Source organism: Elephantulus edwardii, unplaced genomic scaffold, assembly GCF_000299155.1.
Source record: "Elephantulus edwardii isolate Elephantulus edwardi_28Jun2011 unplaced genomic scaffold, EleEdw1.0 scaffold00052, whole genome shotgun sequence".
Taxonomy (NCBI): domain Eukaryota; kingdom Metazoa; phylum Chordata; class Mammalia; order Macroscelidea; family Macroscelididae; genus Elephantulus; species Elephantulus edwardii.
Genome location: NW_006399802.1, coordinates 5,374,695 through 5,401,868, shown reverse-complemented (window position 1 = coordinate 5,401,868; position 27,174 = coordinate 5,374,695).

Below are 27,174 nucleotides of genomic sequence, written 5' to 3'. Positions count from 1 at the left end.
GTACATGGTCTTAACTTTCATTATCATTGCCATATATTCATTAAATTGGGATGTCAGAATTTAGTTGTTTCTATTGTATGCATAATTTGGATTGCCTGAACTGTTTTCTTTTCCTTTAGAGAAAACATTAGAGTTACATTTTGTCTCCATCTAGCCGTTTGTAATTCACAGAATGTTGTTGTTGTTGTTCTTGTTGTTGTTGTATGCCATCTTATCAGGACCAACTCATAGCTGACCAGTGAGTTTTCAGAGACTGTGAATTACATGGGGGGAAAGGGGCTCATCTTTCTCCTGTGATGCAGCTTATTAATCTGAACCTCACATCTTTGGGTTGGCAGCACAACGCTTTAATCAGTAGAGCTCCTATATTCTCCTGTTACTGCTGTTATTGTTGTTGTTAGATGTCGTTGCATCGACTCATGGTGACTGTGTGAACAACAGATCTGAATTCTGTTCTCTTCTGTGCCATCCTCATAATCTCTGACACATTCAAGTCCATTGCTTCAGTCATTGTGTCAACACATCTGCTTGAGGGTCTTCCTCTCCTTCTCCATCCCTCCACTTGTCCAAGCATGATATTTCTCTCCAAGAATAGCTTCTCTTATTCACCAAGCAGACTTCCATAATTTATTTATAGATATAGATATAGATATAGATATAGATCTATAGATCTATAGATCTGGATAGATAGATAGATAGATAGATAGATAGATAGATAGATAGATAGATAGATAGAGACCAGAATGATTATTAAGGCTTTTGGTTAATATCACCAAGAAGGATAGGGTCTGAAGGACAGCACAGAACTACCCACACTTCTAGAAAGGCCAAGGAGGACTTTATTTTTGCTTCCAACTATTTTTGTCAACATTAGTATTTACCATAATTATTTACACTGCTGTCACTGTTTTGATGGCCAATCAGGATTAACATTTATCCTTTTGTTACTTCCTTAGTTACAACTTTATTGAGCAAAATAAGCTGATAGATTGAGTTCATTTCTCTACGAAGGACTTATTTTTTTATTTATAGCATACATATGTTGTTGATGTTGTTATGTGCTGTTGAGTTGCCTGTGATTAATAGCAATCCTATGTCCAACGGCCCTAAACCCTGCTCTATCCGGTGCCAATCTTATTGCCTCTGACATATCTACCTTCATTACCCCTGTCATTGAATCAATCCATCTCATCAAAGATCTTCCTTTACTGCTCTGTCCCTCCACCCTTCCAAGCATGACATCCCTCTTCAAGGACTGGTCCCTCCTGGCAATATGTTCAAAGTATGGCAGGCAAAGCTTTAGAATCCTTGCTTCCAAGGAGCAGCTGGTTTAGCCTTCTCCAGGACAAACGTGTTTGTTCTCTTAGCAATCTATGGTATTTTCAATACTCTTCTCCAACATCACAGCTCAAAGGCATCAATTCTCCTTCTATCATCCCTAATCATTGTCCAGCTTTCTGATGCATAGCAAGTGATTGCAAAGACCATGGCCTGTATCAGGTGTGCCTTAGTCTCTAGACTGACATTGTTGCTCTTCAGTACTTTGGAGATTTCTCTGACAGCAGACTTTCCCAATATAATTTGTCTTTTAATTTCCTGGCTGCTGGTACCAAGAGTGTTGATTGTGGAGCCAAGCAAACGAAAGCTATTAACAATCTCAATCTCTTCACCATCTGTCATAATGCTACCAATAGGCCCAGTGGTGAGAACCTTTGTTTTCTTGATATTGCGCTTCAATCCATATTGAAGGCTGCAGTCCTTGACCTTCTGCAGCAAAAGCTTCAGGTCCTCCTCAGTTTCAGCAAGAGGCTTGTGTCATCTGTATAACACAGATTGTTCATGAGTCTTCCTCCAATCCTGATGCCACATTTCTCCTCATAGAGCCCAGGCCCCTGAGTAATCTGTTTTGCATACAGATTGAAAAGGTATGGAGATAGGAAACATCCCTGGCGTACACCCTTCCCAATTTTGAACCATGCAGTGTTTCCTTGGTCTGTTTTGACAATTGCCTCCTGATCCAAGTATAGGTTTCACATAAGCATGCTCAAGTGTCCTGGGATTCCCATTCTTCTCAGAGGTCTATATAAATAATTTGTTGTGGTAACTTTACATTTCAGCCTGATAACTGGCTATATAATTTAAAACACTAGTAGCAATTTATTATTTACAATTATGGATAACATTTATGTTGCTCATTTGATTTTCTTTTATTATCCCACAAAACTATTATTTCAAAAGGAACAATATAAACTTTCAGATTAAATCAATTCTGTACAATCAGCAAATAGGACCTTCAAAAAATAAGTCCCTGTGTGCTTCAAAAACTTTTCCCAATAGAGTAAAAAGAAAATCTACAAACTGAAAAGGAAAAAAAGGTAATGACATCTCAGAAAAGGATCTCATAACAAAAGTTTACAGACTACTACAAGATTGGCCACCAGGGAGATCTGGTGACCTAGTGGTAAGAAGCTGCACTGCAATCCTGAAGGCATGTGGTTCAAATCCACCAGTAGCTCCATGGGAGAAAGATGGCCAATCTCCTCCCGAGCAATTAATTGCCTCTGAAAACCCTCCAGAGAGTCAACTATGGGTCACTTCAAACTCAACAGTACACAAGAACAATAGCACAGGGCATTCACAAGTAAAAGACTAATAACCCAATCACAAACTGGGCAAAAAATATGGAAAGATTCTTCACAAAGGAAGACATTTGTACGATAAACAGACCCATAAAGAAATACTGAAAATCACTTGCAGTCAGAGAGATGCAAATCAAAACCACAATGAGATACCATCTCACCTCAGTAGTAGTAGCAAAATTAAACAGTACGGCAAGCAATAAATAAATATTGGAGATGGTATGGATAAATTAGAACTCTCATGCACTGTCGGTGGGATTATAAAATGGTATATTCACTCTTGGATGTAGTTTGGCATTTCTTCAAAAAGTTGAACATAGAATTCTCATATGACCCAGGTATTCCACTGCAAGGAATATACCCCAAGGAAAATAGAACTGAGAAACAAACAGAGATTTGTATGCCTATGTCCATAGTTGCATTATTCACAAATACAAGAACATGGAAGCACCTCAAATGTCCATCAAATGGATTGAGAAATTATGGTACATTCACATGGTGGAATATTATGCAGCACTAAAGAGCAATGATTTTCTAAAATATAATGTGGGAGAGTCTAGAGAGCATTATGCTGAGTGAAGTAATTCAGTCTCATAAGGACAAATATTTAATAAGCCCATTAATACAAAGATAAAAGGATAACTAGTAAGATGTGTATAAAAGTCAAAAAGGGGAAGGGAAAAAGAGATGGAGAAAGAAGAGGGGAGGGAGGAAGTCACTAGAATAGTAGAATTTGGTGCATGGAGGAGGTTGGTGAAGGAATTAAGAAAGATCTAATGGAACCTGAAAAGATGAGGTAGTGGTGTTCTTGTGTACTGTCGAGTCAGAACCGACTCACAGCTGACCCTCCAAGTGGGTTTACTGAGGCAATTTAATCGTATAGGAGGATATTGCCCACCTTTCTCCTGTGGAGCAGCTGGTGGATTTGAACTACATGCTTTTATGATTGCAGCACAGCTCCTTAGCACTAGGCCACCAGAACTCCATAAACCTCTGTTATCCCATCTTTTAAAGAAAAGATAGGGTAATCATAGGCTTAGATCAATGGTGATTAATTTTTTTTTTCTTGTTACGTACCATTCAACAGATGCCTGTTCTGCAGAACCAGAGTTCTCCCTGTGATCACTCTGTCACCCACCCCACCAGCACTGTCCACCTCTTAAGAAGACCATGCACATTGTGTTCCAAGGCGCTACACGTTCAAGTCGGATACGACTGATACAGGAGGAAATTGCCCCTCCTTCTTCAGCCGAGCTCTTGGTGGATTTGAACTTCATGCTTTCAGGATTGGAACACAGCTTCTTGCCACTAGGCCACCAGAGCTCCCTAATGGTGATTAGTTTTATAAAACACAAGGTATGTGAGTGATTGTTTGAAACACAATGTGAATGAAAAAAAAAATGTGTGAAACCCAATGTACATAAATGATTACAATGTATATTAATTTTTCTGGAAACCAATATAAAATAAAAAAGATTAAACCAATTCAAGGAAAATTAGTCTCTACCTTCTTTAAAATGTGTATTGTAATTATAAAAAAGAGTACAGAAATAATTTTACATAAGTAAAAATATGGAAGGACCTCTGGTGGCCTAGTGGCAAGAAGCTGCACTGCAATCCCTGAGGTACGTGGTTTGAATCCACCAGATGCTCTGCTGGAGAAGGAGGGTTAATTTCCTCTTGTACCTGTCAGATCTGATTTGACGGTACACACAACAAATAATAAAATAAATTTTTAAAAAAATTTTAAAAATGTAAAAATCAACTAAATTAAAGGGGGGGAATGCATTTCAACCCTGATCTCATCATCCAAAAGTCATTTCTTTTCATGTCAAGGTGTGTTTTCTTTCAGTCCTTTATCTATGCATGTTTGTGACCTTGTAAAAATATCATGGCACTAGAGACATTAACGCCAATGTCAAATAGATCAAGGCTGAAAGCAAAGAATACTGGAAGAATGTCTATCTGTGTTTCGTTGACATTTCATTGACAAAGGCATTTGACTGTGTGGATCACAACAAATTGTGGCTAACTTTGAGGAAAATGGTATCTCAGAACACTTGATTGTTCTTATGCAAAACCTATATTCAGCCAAGGAAACAGTCCTCAGAGCAGATCAGGGAAACACTGCAAAAATCAAGAAAATCAAGAAAAGAGTGAATCAGGATGCATCCTGTGTTCATATCTTCTCAATATATATGCAGAACAGATCAGAAGGCTGGGCTTTATGAGGAGAAATGTGTCATCAGGATATGAGGAAAATTCATCAACAACCTACATTATGCAGATGATACAACCATGCTTACTGAAACTGAGGAGGACCTGAATCTCTTGCTGCAGAAAGTCAAGGACTGTAGTCTTCAATATAGATTGAAGCTCAACGTCAAGAAGACAAAGATTCTCACCACTGGGCCAACTGACAGCACCATGATAGATGCAGAAGAGATTGAGGTTTTTAACAATTACAGTCAGGAAATCAAAAGATGAATTACACTGGGAAAATCTGCTGTCAGGAATCTCTCCAGAATGCTGAGAAGCAACAATGTCAAGCTACAGACAAAGATGCACCTGATTCAGGCCATGGTTTTTGCAATCTCTTGCTATGCATCAGAGAGCTGGACAATGACTAAGGATGACAGAAGAAGAATTGATGACTTTGAGCTGTGGTATTGGAGAAGAGTATTGAACATACCATGGACTGATAAGAGAACAAATAGATGTGTCTTGGAGAGAATGAAACCAAGTTGCTCCTTGGAGGCAAAGATTTTAAAGATCTGTCTCATATACTTTGGGCCCATGGCCAGGAGAGTCTGGTCCTTGGAGTAGGACCTCATCCTTCAGGGTGGATGGACAGCACAGGAGAGAAAGACCCCGAATGAGATGGATTGACACAGTAACTGGGACAATGGAGACAGGTGTGTTGGAGTCAGTAAGACTGGATCAGAATAGGACAGGCTTCAGAGCTATTTTTCGTAGGGTCACTATGAGTCACAGGTAACTCAATGGTATATAAACACCACAAAAGTTTTATTATACTTTTATGCACCATGTTAGTTTTTCACTTAATGTTGGCTGATGAGAATTTTCTCATTGCCTTAAATACTTCTGGAGCATTTGTATAATTGAATAACATAATATACATGGATTAATTTGATTACATTGAAGCAGTTGAGTTCCTGAAGGAAATCTCATTCTTTAGAGGAAAGATGAGTCCAAGTATCCTGCCCTTGATTCTGAGATCAAGTGCACGGACACCCCCCTGCCAGGGGGCTGCTGACAACAGCGATTCCTGTTCTGAAGAGCTCTCCCTGTGATCATTCTGTCACCCACCCCACCAGCGCTGTCCACATCTCAAGAAGTCCACGCACATTGTGTTCCAAGGTGCTACTTATTTTTAGGTGCTGTTTTCTTCTTCTTTCTGCAGCTGTTTTTAATCACAAGCTTTGGGCACTAAATCCCAAAGAAAGTCTGGCAGCAACAAAGGTGTAAAGGAAGAGGAGACAAGGCACTCATCAGAGCTGTCATGGGCACAGTATTTCTGCAAAGGAAACATAGCCACTGAGAGCTGCACATTGATGAGGACGCGGGCAAATAGAGCATGAGCTGAAAAGTTGGGCTAACTGTGGTCTGATCGCCACTCTGTCTCTTCATTGCCAGCTGGGTGGCCCTGCAGAAGTTACTTAGCTGCGTTTTAATCCCTTCCTCCGTATAACAACAAACACTGCATTAAATTACAAGGGCTAAAGTGATCGTGTCACATTGCTTTGTAAACTGTGGTCATCATGACTTACAAGTTCTTTCACAAAACATGCAACATGATTCAGATAAGTTCTCTGCCACTTCACAATGCATTTATATCTTCTTTTAAAAAACAGTGCTTCTCTTTCTAAGGCATGTTTGTGGATGGAATGATGTGAAGTCTGGGACTAATTCTTGATATCCCTGGTGGGAGGAACATGCATGAAATTGTAGATAAAATAGCAGCAGTGAGTGGATAACTGTGAAAGCTGAAAACATTGAGCTTCATTCCACCAGCCTCTCTAACTCTGTAACTGTTCAAACTTCTCTCCAATTAAAAAAATTCCATGAAAAGCCATTTTTTGTTGAGAATGTACATCTGTCCATTTGTCTTAGTTACCTAGCACTGCCATAACAAAACATACCACAATAACTCCCTTTAAAGGACAGGAATTTATTTCCTCACAATATTAGAAGCTGGAAATCCAAATCAGGGTCTCAGCTATAGCCAGTCCTTCTGTGGGCCTCTCATAGTTTCTGGTGACTGCTGGCAATCCCTGGCATTGTTTTGCTTGTAGACAGGTCCTCTACATGGTGTATCCTTTACTCCATAGATGTCTCTGTGTGACTTCTGAATAATAAGACATCATCTAGAAATGATTCAGCTGAGGGCTCTGGCATCATCTCTTTAACATAATACAAGAAAAACTCTAATTCCACACAGAGTTATAGATACAAGAGTTAGGACTTTGACATTTCTTTTGGAGGGGACACAATGCAGTGCATAACATATACCTTGAGGAGAGAGAGAGAAAGGCTATCGGTGGCATCTTTCTTTTGCCCTGATTGTTTATTTATCATACTTTCTCAAGTATTTCAACAACAAATCGAGCCAATCCATAAGTTATCTAAACCCTATGAAGGAGAAGAAACAATTCAGAATGAACTAGTAGGTTTTGAGGAGTGCAGTAATGCTAGCAGTTGAAACAAACCCCCACATTTCAGTAGCTGCACACAATCAAAGCTCATTGGTCACTCAGATGAGCAGCTAATGAAGGTGTTTCTGATTAGCTCGCAACTGTCTAGGGCCTGGCTCCTTCTATATCATGACACTATCCTTGTCCTATAGACTTCAGTGTCCTCTGATGTTGTCAGTAGGTGGTAAAATTGAAAGGAGAGATTTAACACACACCTACTTCTAAACCAGGCAACTCTTGTAGCCTAGAGGCAAGGAGTTGTGCTGCCACAAAGGTACATGGTTCGAATTTACCAGCCATTCTGAGGGGGAAAGATGGCAATCTCTTCCAATCTACAACCTCTGGAAACCCACTGGTGAGTCAACAATGAGTCAATTTTGATTCAAGGGCACATAACAATAACAACCTCTTAAATGCTATAATCAGAAAGTGACACACATTATTTGTACTCATATTTCATTGAAGGGGAAAATAATTTTATAATAAAGCTAATGGCGCGACCTTGCTTGCTGAAAATGAAGAGGGCCTGAAGCACTTGTTGCAGAAGATCAAGGAATGCAGCCTTCAGTATAGATTACATCTCAATGTCAGGAAAACAAGGACTCTTATCACCGGATCAATAAGCAACATCATGATGGATGGAGAGGAGATTGAAACTGTCAACAGCTCCATCTTGCTTGAATCTACAAGTAACACCCTTGGTACCAGCAGTCAAGAAATAAGGCAACACATTGCACTGAGAAAATGTGCAGTTAGGTACCTTTCCAAATTATTGAGGAGTGATGCAGTCAGTTTGTAGACTAAGGTGCATCTGATTCAGGCCATAGTCTTTCTGATTACTTGCTATTCATTTGAGAGCTGGACAGTGAATAAGGATGACAGAAAAAGAATTGATGCCTTTGAGCTGTGATGTTGAAGAATACTGAAGATCCCATAGACGGCCAAGAGTACGAAACGTCTTTGGGAGGGTGCAGTCGGAGTGCTCTTTGGAGACAATGATGAGGCTGCGCCTCACATACTTTGGACATGTTGCTAGGAGGTGCTATTCCTCAGAGAAAGACATGATTGGTGCTGGAAAGGGTGGAGGGTCGGTGAAGGAGAGGAAGACCCTCAACCAGGTGGATTCATACGGTAACTGCTGCAGTGGGTTCTTGTGTGTCAGGAAGTATGTGGATGGAACAGGGTTCCGCTCTTTTGTTCATAGGATCGCTATGAGCCATGACTGACTCGATAGCACCTAACAACTAACAACAACAAGTCTGAGTCACCTTCCAGTCAGTAGACCAGGAATTGATCCCTCACCAATGCTCCTGACTCACAGCCACCACCCCATCAGTGGATGCTAATGCATTGTCATAGCACTAAACATCTCAGCAGAGGTTCCACTCCGCCTTCCTTCCAGATGGACTAGGAAGAAAAGCCTGAGAAGATACTTCCCCAAATCAGCCATGAAAATCCTATGGATCAGGGACCCATCATGGGAACGTCCCAGGACTAGCCACATTTCCTTCCACTGCACAGAAGGTTGACATGAGTTGACAACTAATGAGAGCAGGAAGGAGACGGGGAAATTAGCCCAGGTTTTGTTAGCAGCCAGTACGATTGCTACAGATTTGAGCACCATTAATAGAAGGTCATACACGCCAAGAAAAGATGTCAAGAGCATTATCTATAGTTTATGGTTAAAAATAGACAATGTAAGTTCTTTTTTGTGACTTTTCAAGCATGCTGTCACTGTCTCATTTGCAGAGATCTTCAGAGGAAGATTACACTTGTTTTGTTCATTTGTTGACCATTCATTCATTGACTCAAAAATGCTTTGTCAACACAGATATTCTAAGCACCAGTCGTAACCTATATCCAGTGGCCTGGAACTTTCACTGGCTATAATATGAGGTCCCGTGCTTCCTCTCTTAGAGAAGCTGTGAACTTCAAGGGGTGAGTTGCTATGCCAGGCGGCTGTGCTCCGTTCTAATACACTTAATAGAGTCTGAAGTCCAGTGACTGGCTCAGATCTGGCCTTGCCTCTGATAATCTGTGTGGCTAAGAGGTGCTATTGCTTGTAGACAGGTCCGAGCCAAGTCACCTAGCTTTGCTGGGCCTCTGCTTCCTTTTCTGTAGGACACATACCTGATAAATAGACAAGGATAATGTCAGGATAGACAGCTGCCAGCCAAACAGAAACACCTTCATTGGCTGCTCATTTAAGTTACCAATAAGCTTTGATTGTGTCCAGCCACTGAAATATAGGGGTTTGTTTCAACTGCTAGCATTACTGTATTACTCAAAGCCTTCTACGTATGTTTTGTGTTATATGTTGTATGTTATATGTTCCTTTTCTCTTGGCACAGCCCTGTCACCACCCTGCACAAGTCAGCTCCCTTACCGACGCACTGTGTTTTCTGCCACCCGCCCACATGGTAGATCTGTAAGCCCCGTTTGAATGTGCAGGTTGAAGAATTGGGGGGTGGGATGGAGGATGTTATTAAAATAAATAACTTTTCCTGAATTCACTAGCTGTGAAATCTGCCTGTGAGGATGTGCGAAGTGTGATTATTTTGATGACGGAAAATTGGAAAGAGCATATTCTAAATCATGGCTTGCCAATGCTTTTCATAGACAAATATAATATTAATAGATACCATTTATTAAATGCCCATTTTTGTGAAAAATGCTAAGCTGAATATTTTACATTTTCACTTTCATTCATTCTCATAACGTCCACAAAAAAAAAAAAAAGAGGTGCTGATACCTTGGTTTTCACTGAGTGAACAGCAACAAGATCAAGATCAAGAATCAGAGAGGTTTTCAATTTGCCCAAAGTCAAACATCTGGTAAATGGCAATATTTGAGCCCAGGTTTCTCCAACACCTGTTTTGTATCCTGTCAACTGGGCTTTTAAACAGACTCTTTCTTCGATATAGCGGGAAAGAATCATAATAGTCTCGTAACAGTTATGCATTTTCTTTTCCTTCTTTCTTTTTTTTTTAACAGTTAAGCATTTTCAAATGCCACGCTCCTGTTAGAAGCAGCCTTAGTGGTACACTGTTTCAGCTGCGAGGTTAACTGCGAATTGGGCTGCTAGCTGAAAGTTAGCAAATCCACCCGCCACTCCTATAAAAATCTATAAACTCAAACATATAATGAAGGTTGCTATGAGTTGGAACTAACTCCACAGCAGTGGGTTTGATTTGGCCCTGACGAGGTCTTCATATCACCCTAAGAAAAAAGCAGAGCCGCTATTATTGCCCTCATTTGAGAGAGAGAGAGGAAATTGAGGCCCAGGGAGGCCACTCAGGTGTTAATCTTTTATTTATGTATTTCTTTTTATTTTATATTGGTTTGCATACAAAACTCTTCTTATATGTTGTGTTTCACACATGTCTTCATTCACATAGTTTCATATGATCATTTCCATGTATTGTGTTTTAGAAAATTACTCACCATCAATCTATGCCTACTATTACCCTGTCTTTTTCAGGTTCCTACTGGATCTTTCCTAATTCCTTCTTCACCCTCTCCCTCTGCCCACCAAACTCTGCAACCCCATTATTTCCTCCCTTGCCCACCCTCAGTTCCCCTGGCCCTCCTTTTTTCTCTTCTATTTTTACAATAATGGGTTTATGAGTATTTGTCTTTATGAGACTGAAGTTAGTTCACTCAGCATAATGCTCTCCAGCCTCTCTCATGTTGCACAGTATTTTTCAAATCGCTGTTCCTGAATGCTAAATAGCATTCCATCATGTGACTGTACTACAACTTCTCAATCCATTCATTTTTTGATTGACGTTTTGGCTATCTCCATTTTCTTGCTATTGTGAATAACACTGCTATGAACATTGATGTACAAATCTCTACTTATGTCTCAGTTCTATTTTCCTTGGGGTGTATTCCTGGCAGTGGAATAGCTGGATCATATGGAATTTCTATGTTCAGATTTCTAAGGAAATGCCAAATTGCCTTTCATACTGGTTGTACCATTATACAGTCCCACCAACAGTGTATAAGAGTTCCTATCTCAGTGCAAGAATGAATGAATGCAAATCCAAAATCTCTGTAAATGTTCATTAAAATTAATAAAATTTTTTAAAAACCCAAAATGAAGAATGCACAGATTAAAAAAAAAAAAAGAGTTCCTATCTCTTGGCATCCTCTCCTACATTTATTGTTTGCTGTCCTGTTAAACTTTGCCACTGCTATTGAAGTGAAATTGTCTCTCATTGTGGTTTTGATTTGCATCTCTCTTATTGCCAATGACTTTGAGAATTTCCTTGTGTATCTTTTGGCCATCTGAATGCTTTCCTCTGTAAAAAGTCTTTCCATGTCTTTTTCCCATTTTGTAATTGGGTTATTGGTCTTTTCCTTGCAGAAACTCTGTAATATTCAGTACGTTTTCATTTAAGAGACCCTTGTCTGAGATGGTATTGCCAAATATTTTTTCTCAGTCAGTAGGTTTTCTTCTAACCCTATTGGAAATAGTTTTTTACGCACACAGGGACTTAATCTTTAGAAGGTCCCATTCATTGATGCTATCCTCTCATGGATGTGCATTTCTGGCTGTATTTGTCAGTCTATTTATACCACAGGCTAGGCCTTCTATCACCTTCATTCAGGTGATAATCTTTATGGAAGAAGTCTGTCACAACTTTCTCCCACTAAGAGTTTGAAGCACTAACCTTTGCATTAACATCTGGGTGCTTAACTTACATACCATCAGGAATTTGCATCTCATAATTAGTCAGGGGAAAATAAATTAAGTCACTTAGCAAAATATAAAAATATATATAAAGTGCTGGTAAAGATGTGGAGAAACAGACATTCTCATACACTCATTATGCCAATTAATGAAGTCATTTGAAAACAACTATCAAAACCGACATATCATTTGATTCATTTCTGGAACTCTTTAAGAATTGTTTGCTTGTCCCAAAATATGTATAATATTTCAAGTATGTATCCAAGAATGTTCACTGTAGTGTTATTTATGTGAACAAAAATTTGAAAGTCTTCTCATTTACAATCAGTAGAGAGGGAAATAGTATTACCATTCCTCTGAAGGCAGTAAACACTAGAATAAAGCAATAGGAAGATATTAAAATACATTACTTAGCAAAACAGCCTGACTAAAAGCATAATAAAGGTGAATTTTGACACCAGGGGTTATCATAAACCCTACTTTCCCCTCCTCCGACCTCAATCAAGAAGGGGAAAAGAATGTAACTCATAACACAATCTCCATATATAAACCCACTCTTGTAAAATTTATTCGAATTCATATAGATGATGTAGCATAGGATGGGCTAAATAGATTTCAAAGAGAAGCCCAAGAAGATCAAGTATTACAGTAAAATGTGCAAAGACCCTAAATTAGAAAATCAAAAAGGAAGAACACACTCAATATGTCTCAAACTGGAAAGATGAAGGAAAACATCACGTTTCAATATGGAACAATTCTAGTGGCAAAAATTGAACACAAGAAATCTCAAAAGGAGATAAATGAAATACATAGTGTCATTATTCTGAAAAGAACTGCTTGACATTCAATCATTTTGTTAAGGTGGCAGAAGACAATGATTTAATGGTACTGAATGAGGACATTCAAGCTGCACTGAAGCCTTGGACAAAAAACCAATTCCCAACTGAAGAAACACCAGTTGATACATTTCATATGGATACAACACTGGAAGTGACTACTTGTCTATGCCAAAAAATTTGGAAAATAGTTACCTGGTCACCTAACTGGAAGAAATTTCTATCAATGCATATTCCAAAATAGGTAATGCTACAGAATGCAGAAATTATTGGATGATTTCTTGAACGATTATTGAATGAATCTTTACCACCACACACAAGTAAAGTTTTGCTGAAGATATTTTTTTTAATTCTTGTAGGAATACATTGAACTGAACTGCCAGAATTTGAAGCTAGATTTAGAAGAGGCTGTAGATTAAGTGATGTCATTGCTGATGTTAGCTAGATCTTGGCTGAGAGCAGAGAAGACCAGAAAGCCGTTAACCTGTGCTTTATTGACCATAATCAGTGAAAGTATCCAGCTGTGTGGATCATGATAAACTATAGGTAACATTGTAAAGAATGGAAATTCCAGAACACTTCATTGTGCTCTGCAAAAATGATGTGTGTCTGGGGAGTGGGTGGTGAGTGCGGCATGTCTGACTTCCTCCAATCTCACAAGCGGGGAAAATCTGCTACAACAGAGTCCACAATCTCTACAAAGTCAGGCATGGTTCCACTCCCCAAAACTCCTCCTGGCGTACTCTAACTTTTTCTAACAATTCTGACTCTAACCCCAGCTCTCAACACTTTTCTCCTGGGTTCAATGATTCATTGCAATAGCCACATAGAACTCACAGACAATATTCATTATTATGAAGTTTAAATGATTAGAAAGAACTCAAGATAAAATTCCTCAATCAAGACAGCCTCTTTGTCCAGGTGTGCCCACAGCCCCCCCCCATCCCTATGAGCCCTCAGCCTCACAGCCTTAACCTCTACACTGCTCAGACAAACATTGTTGTTGTTGTTGTTATGTGCCATCAAGTCGTTTGCGACTCATAGCGACACTATGTACAAGAGCCCTAAACGCCATTCTATCCTGTGCCAACCTTGCCATCTCAAACACATTCATTCCCACCACTCCACTCACAAAATCGATCCATCTCATTGAGGGTCTTCCTCTCCTGAGCCATCCCTCCACTCTCCCAAACATGATGTCCCTCTCCAAGGACCAGTCCCTCCTTGCAACATGCCCAAAATATGTCCGTAGAAGCTTCAGAATCCTTGACTCCAGGGAACATTCTGGCTTCACCCTCTCTAGGACAAACCTGTTTGTTCTCCTAGCAGTTCATGGTAAACTCAACACTCTTCTTCAGCACCACAACTCAAAGGCATCAGTTCTCTTTCCATCATCCCAATTCACTGTCCAACTCTCCGATGCATAGCACGTAATTGCAAAGACTATAGTCTGGATCAGGCGCACCTTAGTCTCCAGCCTGATGTCGTTGCACTTCAGTACTCTTGAGAAGAGGTCACAGTACTAGAGATATTATAGCTAATGTAAGATGGATCTTGGCAGAAAGCAGAGAATATCAGACAAACATTACAAAGCTCTTTTCACTCTGTCATTTTTTAATTGTCAATAGTGCCTTACCTCACCGTAAATTTGAACATAAAGATATTTGCCTCTCTAGCACTATGGCTTGACAAACCTAGCTCCTTGCCAAATTTCCAAAGACATCCACTCCACCAATAAGCCTTGTGGCTCAAAGGCAGTCAGCTTTTTGCTCCACAGACCGAGGCACACAGTTAGGTCTTGAGTTGACCTTCTGGGGTTTGGCTGTCTCTGTCATCACGGTTTTTCTGTTAGCTGCTCCACACTTAGGTGCTGCAGCTCTGCAAATCCTACCATCAGAAGAATCTCTGAACCAGAGGATGCACTCCACCTTCCAACTGTTCTTCCTTAATATTAGTGAGTTCCGGCCCCATTTCTGCTTCTGGGGTGGCCCCTTTAAAGCCGGGCAATGACAATGGCAATGACCAATCCTCATGTTAGTATTCTAAACAACTTACTTGCTTTGCCCTGCCCTAAAGATACCATTTACCTTATTTACATTATTAGCAAGCATTCCAGTATCCTTAGTGGGCCACAAACAACTCACATTTGCACACTTCTATCCCAGCATATGGTGAGAGTTACAAATACCATGGCTAGAAAAACCCGCAAATAATTAATTGCATTGAAGTTCGTGTAGATCCTAGGCACCGAGCAAGAAGCAGTCCTTTGAAGAAAACAAAGGAATTTAAAATCAGAAGTGTACATCAGGGTTGTGCCCTTTCATCACATGTATTTGATCTTTATGTTGAGCATATAATTTAAGAAGCAGATTTCTATGAAGAAAAACAGCATCAGGGCCAAAGGAAGATTTAACAACCTGTAACACACACAGACAAAAATGTGTTTGCTAAACGTGAAGAGGTTGTGAAGCATTTAGATATGAAATGCAGGCTATAGCCTCCAGTATAGATTACACTTCAACATGAGGGAGGGGAAAAGAGGAAAAAAGCAAATATAAACAATAAGCATCCACTATGATAAATGGTGATACTGACGCCTTTGAGCTGTGGTGTTGGAGAAGAGGACTGAACATGGACAGCCGAGACAACAAACAGAAACATCTTGGAGAGGTTGCAGCTGGAGTGCTCTTTGGAGGCAAAATGATGAGGCTTCGTCTCACATACGTTGGGCATGTAGCTACGAAAGGCTATTCCTCGGAAAGCGACATGCTGGTGGGAAGGATGAAGGATTGGTGAAGGAAAGAAAGGCCCTTGACCAGGTGGACTGCCATGGTGACTGCTGCAGTGGCTTCTTGTGTGTCAGGAAGTGTGAGGATGGCGCAGGCTAGAACATGGTTCAGATCTTTATTCATAGGGTCGCTATGAGTCGTGCTTGACTGGATGATACCTACCAACAACAATAACCTGATAAATGGACCAAAAAATGATATTATCAAGAATTTCATTTTTATTGGATTCACAATCAATGCTCATGGAAAAGGCAGTAAAGAAACCTATTTGTTGCAAAATATTTCAAATTAATGACCATTGAATCAGAACTGAATTAAAGATGACCCTTCCTTGGGGTTCCACGGCTATAAGTCACATGAGAGGAGGCTGTCTTTTTTTTCCCTTGGAGAGGGGTGTTCTTTGCATTAACTCCCTGCAGATGATAGCTCCCTTCTTTAAAGTGTTGAAAAGCAAAGAGAGCGTAAGGGCTAAAGGGCTCGAGTGCACCTGACCAAAGCCATGGTATTTTCAATAGTCTCATATGCCTATGAAAGCTGAACAATGAATAGACTGACGGAGAAATGATGCCTTTGAATTATAGTGTTGGCAAGGAATATTGAATAAACCAAGCACTGCCAGAGGCATGAACAACGCTGTTTTGGAAGAACAACCAGAATGAGACTTCGCTTTGCATGCTTTGGATATGTTATCGAGAGGAAGCAGTCTCTGGGGAAGAATGTCACTCAGAACAAAAGGAAGATTCTCGATGTGATGAAGTGACACCCCCTGCAACAATGGGCTTGAGGGGGACAGCAAAGGGCTGAGTCATGTATTTCTGTTATTCACAGGGATTCTCCTGAATACTTACCTGACGGCACCTAACAAAATCAGGACTGAGTAGAATTGCACCAAGAGGCTGCACATCTTTACAAAAGAAGACACCCACATCTTTCATGGACCAACTTGTTCTAACTACCAAACTTCCCGTTAGCAGCTGAGAACTTAATCACTGCTCCCTGAGAGCTCCCTTCTCATGACACACAGGTCTACTAACCTTTCCCCAAAATATTTTAAGCATATTGGAGTTAATACTTAAGACCCCAGAATGAAATGTCAAATTTAGTGGTCACTATTATCATCACAGCGTTTACTGGGGCTCCCCAGTTAAAACAAGCTTGGAAGCAGGAGTGGCATCCATTTCCATAAACAGCTGGCCTCCAGAAACCCTATGAACCTGACGAAAGGATGAAAGCCATGCAAGAGTCGAGGACTTTGGTTCATACAGTCGCTATGAGTTGCCTACAACTCGAGGGCACTTAACAAGAACAACATTATCATCACTAATTGGCAAAATAATTCCCATGTTTTATTGTTATCAAATACTTCAAACTGATTCTTCAACTGATCTTTAAAACAATGCTATAAGTTATACAAAACTGATTTTGAAGTTTTTACTCAGATTACTGTCCTATTTCAAAAGTAAGGAAACAATCCTTTGCCCTCTTCCTTTCCAGCCTGGTTCCGGCACTATGGCCCCCGCAAAGAAGGGTGGTGAGAAGAAGAAAGGCCGTTCTGCCATCAATGAAGTGGTGACTAGAGAGGACACCATCAACATTCACAAGCGCATCCGTGGAGTGGGATTTAAGAAGCGTGCTCGTCAGGCACTGAAGGAGATTCGGAAATTTGCCATGAAGGAGATGGGAACACCAGATGTTCGCATTGACACCAGGCTTAACAAAGCTGTCTGGGCCAAAGGAATAAGGAATGCCCCATACCGCATCAGTGTACGGTTGTCCAGAAAACATAATGAGGATGAAGATTCCCCAAACAAGCTGTATCCACTGGTTACCTATGTACCTGTCACCACTTTCAAAAATCTACAGACCGTGAATGTGGATGAAAACTAATAGCTGATTGTCAAATAAAGTTATAAAACTGTAAAAAAAAAAAGGAAGGAAACAAAACCAACTATGAGATATCATCTCATCCTGGCAACAGGGCAAAGTTCAACAGAGCAGCAAATAACAAATGCTGGGAAGGCTGTGGAGAGATTGGAACTGCTGGTGGAAATGGTACAACTATTATAGAAGATAGCCTGGTGCTTTCTCAAAAAAGTTGAAAATAGAAATACCATTTGACCCAGCAATTCCATGACTGGAAATAAACCCTAAGGAAACCAGAGCTGCCTCTCTAACAGATATATGCACACTTGTGTTTATTGCTGCATTATTCACAACAGCAAAGAGATGGAAGCAATTCAAATGCCCATCAACAAATTAATGGATAGAAAAACTATGGTATATATTCACATAGTGGAATATCGAAAAACAAGGAACTAGTAAAATATTACACAACATGAGTGACCCTGGAGGACATTATGCTGAGTGAAATATCTCAGTCACAAAAGGACAATTACTGAATAACACCACTGCTATAAAACAGAACTGACAAAAGAGCTTGGGGGAGAAATAGAAAAAGAAGAGATAAATAATGAACACTGCGTTGGAACAGATGAAGGTAAGAATTCTTTAAAAGGAATATATGATTAAGCACAATATGTATGACAATAGTACAAAGTAAGAGGTGCATTGCTAAGAGGACTGGAGGAGGGGGAGGGGAGTAAGAGGGAGAAAACTGCAACAATGAATGAATATTTTTAAAAAAGAAAGTGAATTGAGGGAGGGGAAATCGAGGGGAAGGGCAGAAAATGAGTAACAATGAATAAATGAAAATGCAACTTATCATTAGAATCACAATAAAATTAAAATGTTTAAAAAGGAAACAACTAGATAATATATGTGATTGTCCAACGTCCCCCACTGCTAATAAGAGACTGAATGTGGGTTTGTTTAGGGTTTGTTTTTAAACTTTATAATATGTGCTCTTTCTACATACATATAGCTCATTCAATCCCATTTATCCCCATTTATCCACACTTCATTTACACCTGACTCTAAACTGGTAACTTTGATGCTCAAGAATCTTGTCCCTAATCCCAAAAAGAGCAAACCTCAAACAAGCTCACTCAAAGTCTCTGCGAGGAGCCAGTTCCTTTTCTCCTGAAATTGCTGCCTGTTGTCCAGGAAGTAGCGATGAGACCCACTGGGCTCCCCTGCTCCTAACAGATTAGAAATAGACAATCTGCGTAGGTGGTGGTGGAGGCAGGAGGGACCTTTGAGAAACAAGCTGTGCTCGTCCCATTGTTTTTACTCAAACACGAATCTTTGTTCTACGATGCAAATTTTGAGAAGTTGGTGCCAATCTGCTCTGAACAAAAGAATCTTGGTCTGAACAAATAAAATTTGGGATGGGAAGTCTGCCTTTCCTAGTTGCGCTTTGAAGCATCTGCCTCTACCCACCACTCTCCGCATTGGACCGCTCCCAAAGGTAGTTGAAAACTTTGAGTAAAACTTTTAGGGTCCTTACCAGTGTGCAGAAGTTACAGGGAGCTGAGGGTCTCTCTCACTTGGTCATGTATCAGGATTACTAAAACGAAGATCTCTATGCTGTTGTTGCTGTTGTGTGTTGTCACATCGGATCTGATTCATAGAGGCTCTAAACGCAAACTCATTGCCAGCAAGTGGGTTCCTACTCCCAGTGACCCTCCCATTGCTGTTAGAGGCAGTAAATCATAATGTGGGGAGACTGTCCATCTTTCTACCACACAGCAGTTGGTGGCTTCAAACCACTAGAGAAGCAGGCTTTTCATTAGCACCAACAGACTATACCTGCCAGACCTCCCTGGGTTGTTGTTATGTGCTGCTGAGTAGGAAGGAATCAACTCAGAACTCTTCAGCAGGTTTTCAGAGGTGGCAAATTGCACCTGCCTTTTGAATTGGTCACACAACTCTTACTGGTAACCAGACCACCAGAGTAACACGGCCCCATAGAAGCAGACTGCCAGGCTTTTCCTCCTGCCGAGCTCCAGGTGAATTCAAACCGCGGGCCTCTCAGTTAGGGCTCCTCAATAACAGCACTTAAAACCTGCTGCCATCCAGTCAATTCCAATTCATAGCGTGCTTCTAGGACAGAGCAGAACTGCCTTGGGGAGTTCTGGTGGCCTAATGGTACGAAGCTGTGCTGCAATCCCAACAGTACGAGGTTTAAATCCACCAGCTGCTCCTCAGAAGAAAGATGGGCAGTCTCCTCCCGTGTGATTTACTCCCTCTGAAAACCCACTGGAGGGTCAGCTATGGGTTGGTTCCAACTCGGCGGTACACACCAACAAGAACAGTAGAATTGCCCCACAGTGTTTTCAAGACTGTAAAGCTTTACAGAAACCAGCTGCTACATCTTCCTCCCTTGGTGTGCTGGTGGGTTTGAACCTCATACCTTCCTATTAATAGCCAAGCACTTAACTGCTGCACCATCAGAGCTCCTACGACACACAAGGGCTCAGAAAAGTCAAAGATCTTAAGCAGTCTGTGAAAGGAGAGGACTTGATCCCAATAATATGTATCAAAGATGAGGCCCTGAACTTCCGAATGAAATTTCCTATTGGTCTGTTGTTGTTGTTGTTGTTGTTGTTGTTGTTGTTGATTGCCTTCAAGTCAAGCATGACTCATAGCAACCCTATGAACAAAAGGCCTGAAGCCTTTCTATAACTCTCGACATTTATCAAAGTCCATATAGTTTCCGGAGACATATTGTCTGTACTCATATTAATAACATTCTTTCAAATACCCATATATTAAGCAAACAACTATTTAATAAATGTGTATTTTTCACACGTTCTTTCCACACAGCTATATATACATACATGCATGCATACATAAAAGAATTCCATCACCCTATATCAAATGTCACAAGCATTTATACATATTAATATTCTCTAATCACTTTAGTAAATAAGTGATTAAATTTAAATCTGAAAACCCACTCTTTTGTCACCAAACTGCTTTGTTTAGCTCTGACACGGGTAGAGATTCCAATCATCTTGAACAACTCTATCACTATTATACCAAAAGTCCAGCAAAATGAAAACAAACTCGCTTAATTGCTATCGAGTCAGAACCGACTCATAGCTGACCCTCCAGGAGGTTGGTTCTCAGAGAGTGTACTCTGCCCTGGAAGAAACTGAGCTTCTTTCTTCCACAGAGCAGCTGGTGGATTCAAACTGTCTGCCTTTGGGTTGGCAGTCCAACTCCTTACCCCCTAGGCCATCAGAGCTCCCTGCAAAACAGAAAGGTTTATGAAATCTGAGGTGTAGGAGGTACAGAGCAAGGAAATGGGTCATAACTCGAAGCTTGTGAGAAATGCAGAACCCCAGGCCTCATCCTAGACCTATACTTGTCAAAATCAGAACCTGTATTTTAACAATGCTCCCTGGTGATTTGCAAGCTCTGGTGTAAAGTTCTAACAAAAATTAAGAATATTATTTAAAATAATTTGTTACACCACACTCACACAATCACTGCCATAGAGTGAGTCCCAGCTCCTTGCAACCCACCACCGATTTCAGAGACTGTAAATCACAACATGGGAGGGGGCTGCCCGTCTTTCTCCCATTTAGTCACTGGTGATTTGAACCGCCAGAAATACGCAGCCTTTACATTGGTCACACCACTCAGTAGAGACTGTATCACCGGAGCGCCCCTTTGATTATAAAAGCGGTCACAATTCATTATCAAGAATCTGGACGGTGTCACTCCATTCCCGGAAAGAGGAGGAAAGCAGATGAGACGTGCATGCAGGATTTCAGAGTCTGTCTCGAAACTTTATGTGGTAAGAGCAGCCACGGAACACTCTATATGACCCACCTGGGATGGAGTGGGAAACAAAGTGGAAAAAAGGATGAACAGAATGACTGATGCCGCTCGAGGAGACTGAGTGGGCAAGTAGCTTTCCACCAGCTTCTGCCTTAAAGGCTGGCAATTGAACTCGCTCAGCAGCTCCACGGCTGCCCAGAATGATGGCAGCCATGAAAACCCTGTACAACAGTTCTCAACCCTGTAACACCAGAGGCAGCCATGGGCTGACGAGAGCCAGCAACAAGATTACTCTGAATGATGAAGCGCTCACTTGGTGGTCAGGAGCAGTTCTGTAAAGCTCACAGGCAGGTAGGGAAGAGTTCTCCTCTTTCCCTGGACTTTCATCTACACTGGCCCGAGACCTGGGGTAGAAGCCTTCAGAGGGAGGCCTGTGGGTGCTTGCCAGACTGGACAACTCAGTCTGCATCCCGGTCCTCCTGAGAAGAGCGGTAAGCCGCTCTGGAGGAAGAACAAGCCCAGGGGCGGAGTTCCCACCACACTGCCCTATTTGAAAGGAGGTAATTAAAAGACGGTGGTGTTCCTACAACTTTGCTCTTTTTCTTGGGTGTCACTGGGTCGGCTCTGAACTCGTAGCGCCCCTCTTATGACAGACATATCTTGACACATCCCCACACTCGGCTGTGCTTGAACCCACGGCTGCAGTAACTGTGTGGTATTCTGAGTACCTCTCAACCTGAGGGCCTCATCCCCTGGCACTATCACAGACAATGTTCAGCCTCTATTCACGGGTGTTTAGGGGCCTATGACTTCACAAGTGGATGCCAGGCCTATGTCCTAGTCTGAAAACCCCCCTGATACCTGTCCATCATGGTGATTCTGCTAGTATTTTAAACACTGGTACCTTGGGCTTCCCACATCATGGTGATATGCAGGCCACTACAGTATAGCAAACTGACAGAGGAGCAGTGTGGCTTATAACCATGAGAACTGAGAAGAAGAAGGTCAGGAAATGGGGCTGGCAAAACTTCCCTTGGAGACTAGCAAAGCAGACAGTGTGCAGACATTTTAAATTGTTTCATTTCCTGGGTAAATCTTTAGGAAGGGTGAGTACGTCCATCCCTAGGAAGGGTGAGTACGTCCATCCCACGCTCTGGTCTCTCCAGCCCCCTGCAATCCTCCAAGGCTAAGTAGTTGCCCAATTAACCCGAGCTTAAATTATACACACAACAGTCATGGTACTTTATCCAATTTATGTTATAATGTTAAAATTTTCCCACACGATTAAAAAATAAAACCAAACCATTAAAACATCATTTTGATGACAGTATTATTTTTCCATCCTATGGGTGAATCATATGTTATTTAAATATTTCCCTTTTTTGGACTGTTTGGTTATTTCTGTTTTTTCTCTAGAATACCTGGTACTGCAATAAACATGTGTATTCACCTATCTTTGCTCACAGACACAATTATTTCCTGTTTAGATAAAACTTTTAACAGAGCACAACATATATAGAGAAATGTGCATGAAATAGAAGTGTACTGCTTAATGAATTTAACCGTAAGGAGTTGTGCTGCCAACCCAAAGGAATGCAGTTCAAATCCACCAGCTGCTCCACCAAAGAAAGATGGGAAATCTCTTTACGGGCAATTTTTACTGCCTCTGAAAACCTGCTGGAGGGTCAGCCATGGCTCAGTGCCAACTCGAGGGTATACAACAACAACAATCACGTGATCAAGCTAAATCTGAAAACAAACTATTATGAGAACTCCAGTCTCCCTCCTGTGTCCTTCCTGTCACTGGCTCCACCCCAGGGTGACACCATCTTGTCAACACCAATAGATTATATTTCGTATGAAACTTTCTCCACTAAATGGAATCTGTACAGTTTTGCATCTAGTTTCTTATGCTCAACATTATGTTTGTGAGACTCGTCCAACAGTTCATTCATTTGCATTGTTGTGTATTATTCCATCAAATGAATACATACAAATGTTCTTTTGTATTTTGTTCAGCATGCCTAGTGGTTCTCTGAAGGAAGCATTAGATTGTTACAAGGACACCATCAGAGCCAGAAGCAGGAATCCATTTCTCTCTCTTTTTGTGCAATTCTTGGAAGTAGAATTCCTGAATAAGAAGAAACAACAAACTTTTTCTTTTTTTTATTTTCAGGCCATTAGTGCTTACTGCTAATTGTTTTCCATAAAAGCTGTGACAATTTACATGCAAGAAAAAAAAATAACATCAAAATATCCTGAGGGGAGGTTGTCAGAAGTAATGCCAATTATAATAAAATTTCAGTAATTCAGTAATGGCATTTTATTGTGTAAACATTATAATTGTCTACTCTATAAGTTAGGGAACTTGGTGACTTTGTGGTAAGGAGTGGCTCTTCCAACCCAAAGGCATGTGGTTCTAATCCAACAGCTGCATCATGGAAGAAAGATGGACAATCTCCTCCTGTGTGATTTAAATCCTCTGAAAACCCATGGAGGGTCAGCTGTGAGTTGATTCTTGCCTGAAGGTCCATTAACAACAACGATAAAAATACATGAATTATAAATATTAAAATACTGGCATATTTTTACAAATCTTTTATGCTCATGTGTTATTAAATTCTTACAACACTCTCAAAACTAAGTTTTATTACTGTTATATTTTAAAGAACTATGTGAGTCAGAAAAACCAAAGAGACCCTGATTAAGCTACATGGCTAATGAACAGCACAGAGCTGACTTGAGCTCAGGTTCTCTGCCTGCACAGACAATTCTCCTGACCCACACCAGGCTGCCCCGTACCTAAAGCACCGAGGGAGTGCATCCCAGACACTGCAGGACAAAACTGGACATCAGAGACCGGGCCATACCACCTTTAGGTGAGGAATTATGCATCTTTCAAAGCCTGGTATAAATGCCATCCTCTGCCCAAGTAGCCTTCCCCCACAGTCTACCCAAGTGGAAGCAACACCACTCCCTTCCGGGCTCAGCAGCATCCTGGGATATCATTGCTGGAATCATTTAGTTCAGGGACTGTAAATGGGGCAGGGGGAACACAGCCCAACAGCACAATCATTCTCCTCTTCCATGGCAATGGTAGACACAACTAATCGATCGCTATCTCGCTATCTTCCTCTTTGTGAGCATTCCCACTTCCCCTCCTACAGCGGCCTTCTCAGTTTTTTGGACATGCTGAGCGTCTCTCTGCTTTGCAGCCTTCACATTTGCTGGTCTGGGATTACCTGTAGCCAGATTTTATGGCAGGTCTTTCTGTCATCCAAGTTTCTGCTCTAATATCTTCTCTAGAGAAAGCTCTTTACAGAAGCATCCACTTCCCTAATTTACCTTCTGTAGTAACAGCATTTTAAAATTCATTTGCTCATTCTTTTTTGGTTTTTTTTTTGCTATTGTTGTTTCCTCCCAGTACTTCCTGGGAAAAGAAGCCCTTTCTGATTTGTTCCTCTCTCCCCAGTGCCTTGAAGAAGCCCTTAGAACTTACTAGGTCCCCAGCGTGCACTTGCTGAAAGCATCAGTTAATCAAGATACATTTTTCTGTCAGGTATGGCATCAAGACTTTCCCATCACAGTGTTATATCATTTAATTCCAATACTCAGAAGTGACACAAGGAACAAAAGCTTTTTTGCCATGCTAGCCTAGTGCTAAGGAGCTGCACTGTAAACCTTAAGCACCACAGTTCAAATCCACCAGCTTCTCTGCAAGAGGAAAAGGGGCGATCTGCTCCCATGCAATTTACTGCCTTTGAAAACCTGCTGCAGGATCAGTTATAGGGTTTCACCTTTGTGGTTCATAACAATAACAACAAGGGAAGCTGTAGGAGCCTAGACTATAGGGAATTGCCGTGCCAACCTAAATGCAGCACTTCTCTGGTGGTTCAAATTTGCCAGTGGTTCCATGAGATAGAGATGGGCAAACTCCTCCCCTGCAATTCACAGCCTCCAAAACCCTGCTGGAAAGTCAACTATCAGTTCCCACTCCACAGCAATGACTTTGATTTTTGAACTTGCTTTTTTTTAATATAAGATTTTTATTTTGTACATTGTTTTTCATACCAGATCTTTCCAATTTCCTTAACCCATTCCTCCCTCCACTCTTCAAACACTCTTCTATGATTAGCAACCCCTGCCCACTCTCACTCCTCTGCTCCCTCCCTCCCCCCACCGTGAGATACTCATACACATTTTCCTAGTTATCTATTTCTACAATAATGGTCTTACACAGTATTTGCCCTTATGGAACTGAGTTAGTTGACTTAGCATAAAGCTCTCCAGTCCCTCCCAAGTTGGGCAGTGATACCATTGCTCCTGCGTGCTGCTTAGTAGAATGTACCATAATTTCTCAATCCATTTGATTATCATATTTTCCTTTTTTTAGCACTTTATCCTTTTATTTTCTACTCATTTATTTATAAAATTCAAATATATTGTTTTTAAGAACAAATTGTTTCATTTTCTCTCACCCCACTCCCATCAAATTTTACAACCCCATGACTATGGTACTTTTTTTAACGGTGTGTTGGTGGTTGAGTGGTGGAATCTTCACCTCCCATCTGGGAGACTGTTGTTCACAAGGTCACCCTGAGCCACAGTTGACTTGATGACACCTAATAACAGTAACAACATGCAGGAGACCCAAGTTCAACTCCTAGCCAATCCACTTCACATGCAGCTTCTGTCAGTGTTGCCATCATGCTGAGTGGGCTTCCGTGGAGCTTCCAGACTAAGACAGTGTACGAAGAAAGGTCTGGTGACCAACTTCCAAAACACACCCAATGAAAACCTTATGGGTCACAGCTGTCCAGGCAGCCACTGGCCACGGGGATGGTACATGGCCACAGGGATGGTAGTGTTTCATTCTGTGGTGCAAGGGCTCTCCATGTGTCACAGGCCAACTAGACGGCAACTAACAACTTCCTGAACCCTCAGTTCATAGATGGGGAACCTGGGGCCCAGAATAAGAATCATACCTCATCCAAAGCTACAGAATAAGTGAAGGCCAGGGCCTGGACAGGCCCCAGCTCCTCCATTCACCTTCCTGCCTGGCCCTCCTCCCCACAGGAGGATGCCAGAAAGAGCTGTCTGTCGTAAACTGTCAGCTGTGATGTAGAAGAGCTGGCCCATTGTGCTTCGGGAGCTTGCCTATGAATTACGCACCTAATTACCAGCTGCCTTTTCTCCCCATTCTGTGGGTAAAAGTCTGATCACATATAAAATTCTCCCTATGTTTCCGTGGATACAAAGTGATCCTAATTTCAAACTCCTTTGCAAATGGCAAATGAGTGAACTTAATTTTAATAAAAACAAGGAAAATCATACGTGTGAGCTTAATAAAATCTAATTTGGGCAATTTGGAGCTCATAAAATAAAGCCTTTATGTAAAAACTAGCAATTAGCTTTATGAAACAATACTGTGAACCCTTGGCATTCGGGAGGGTTGGGAGCCAGAGGGCTCCAGGGATACAAAAATGTGGCAATAATGTAAGAAAGCCAAAGAGGCGGGGGAACGTGGTTCTGAGTGTCACAGGATCGGGGCTCAGGTAGCCAAGCTTCTCATCTAGCAAGTCAATTTCCTTCTCTACTACCCAGGTTCTGCATTTCAAAAAACTAAGACAAATAGTAAAAACTTTACCAGAAGGTCCAACTGTTAGTTCACCTCACCTATCTCAGATTCTTCCCAGCAAGGGGAGGGGGAGGAGGATAGAGATCACCCCTCCAGAGACTGTGGGGTGAAGCTGAGGTGAATGGCAGGTATGGAACCTCACTCACTCAAACATCAGAACAGGCACCAGACTT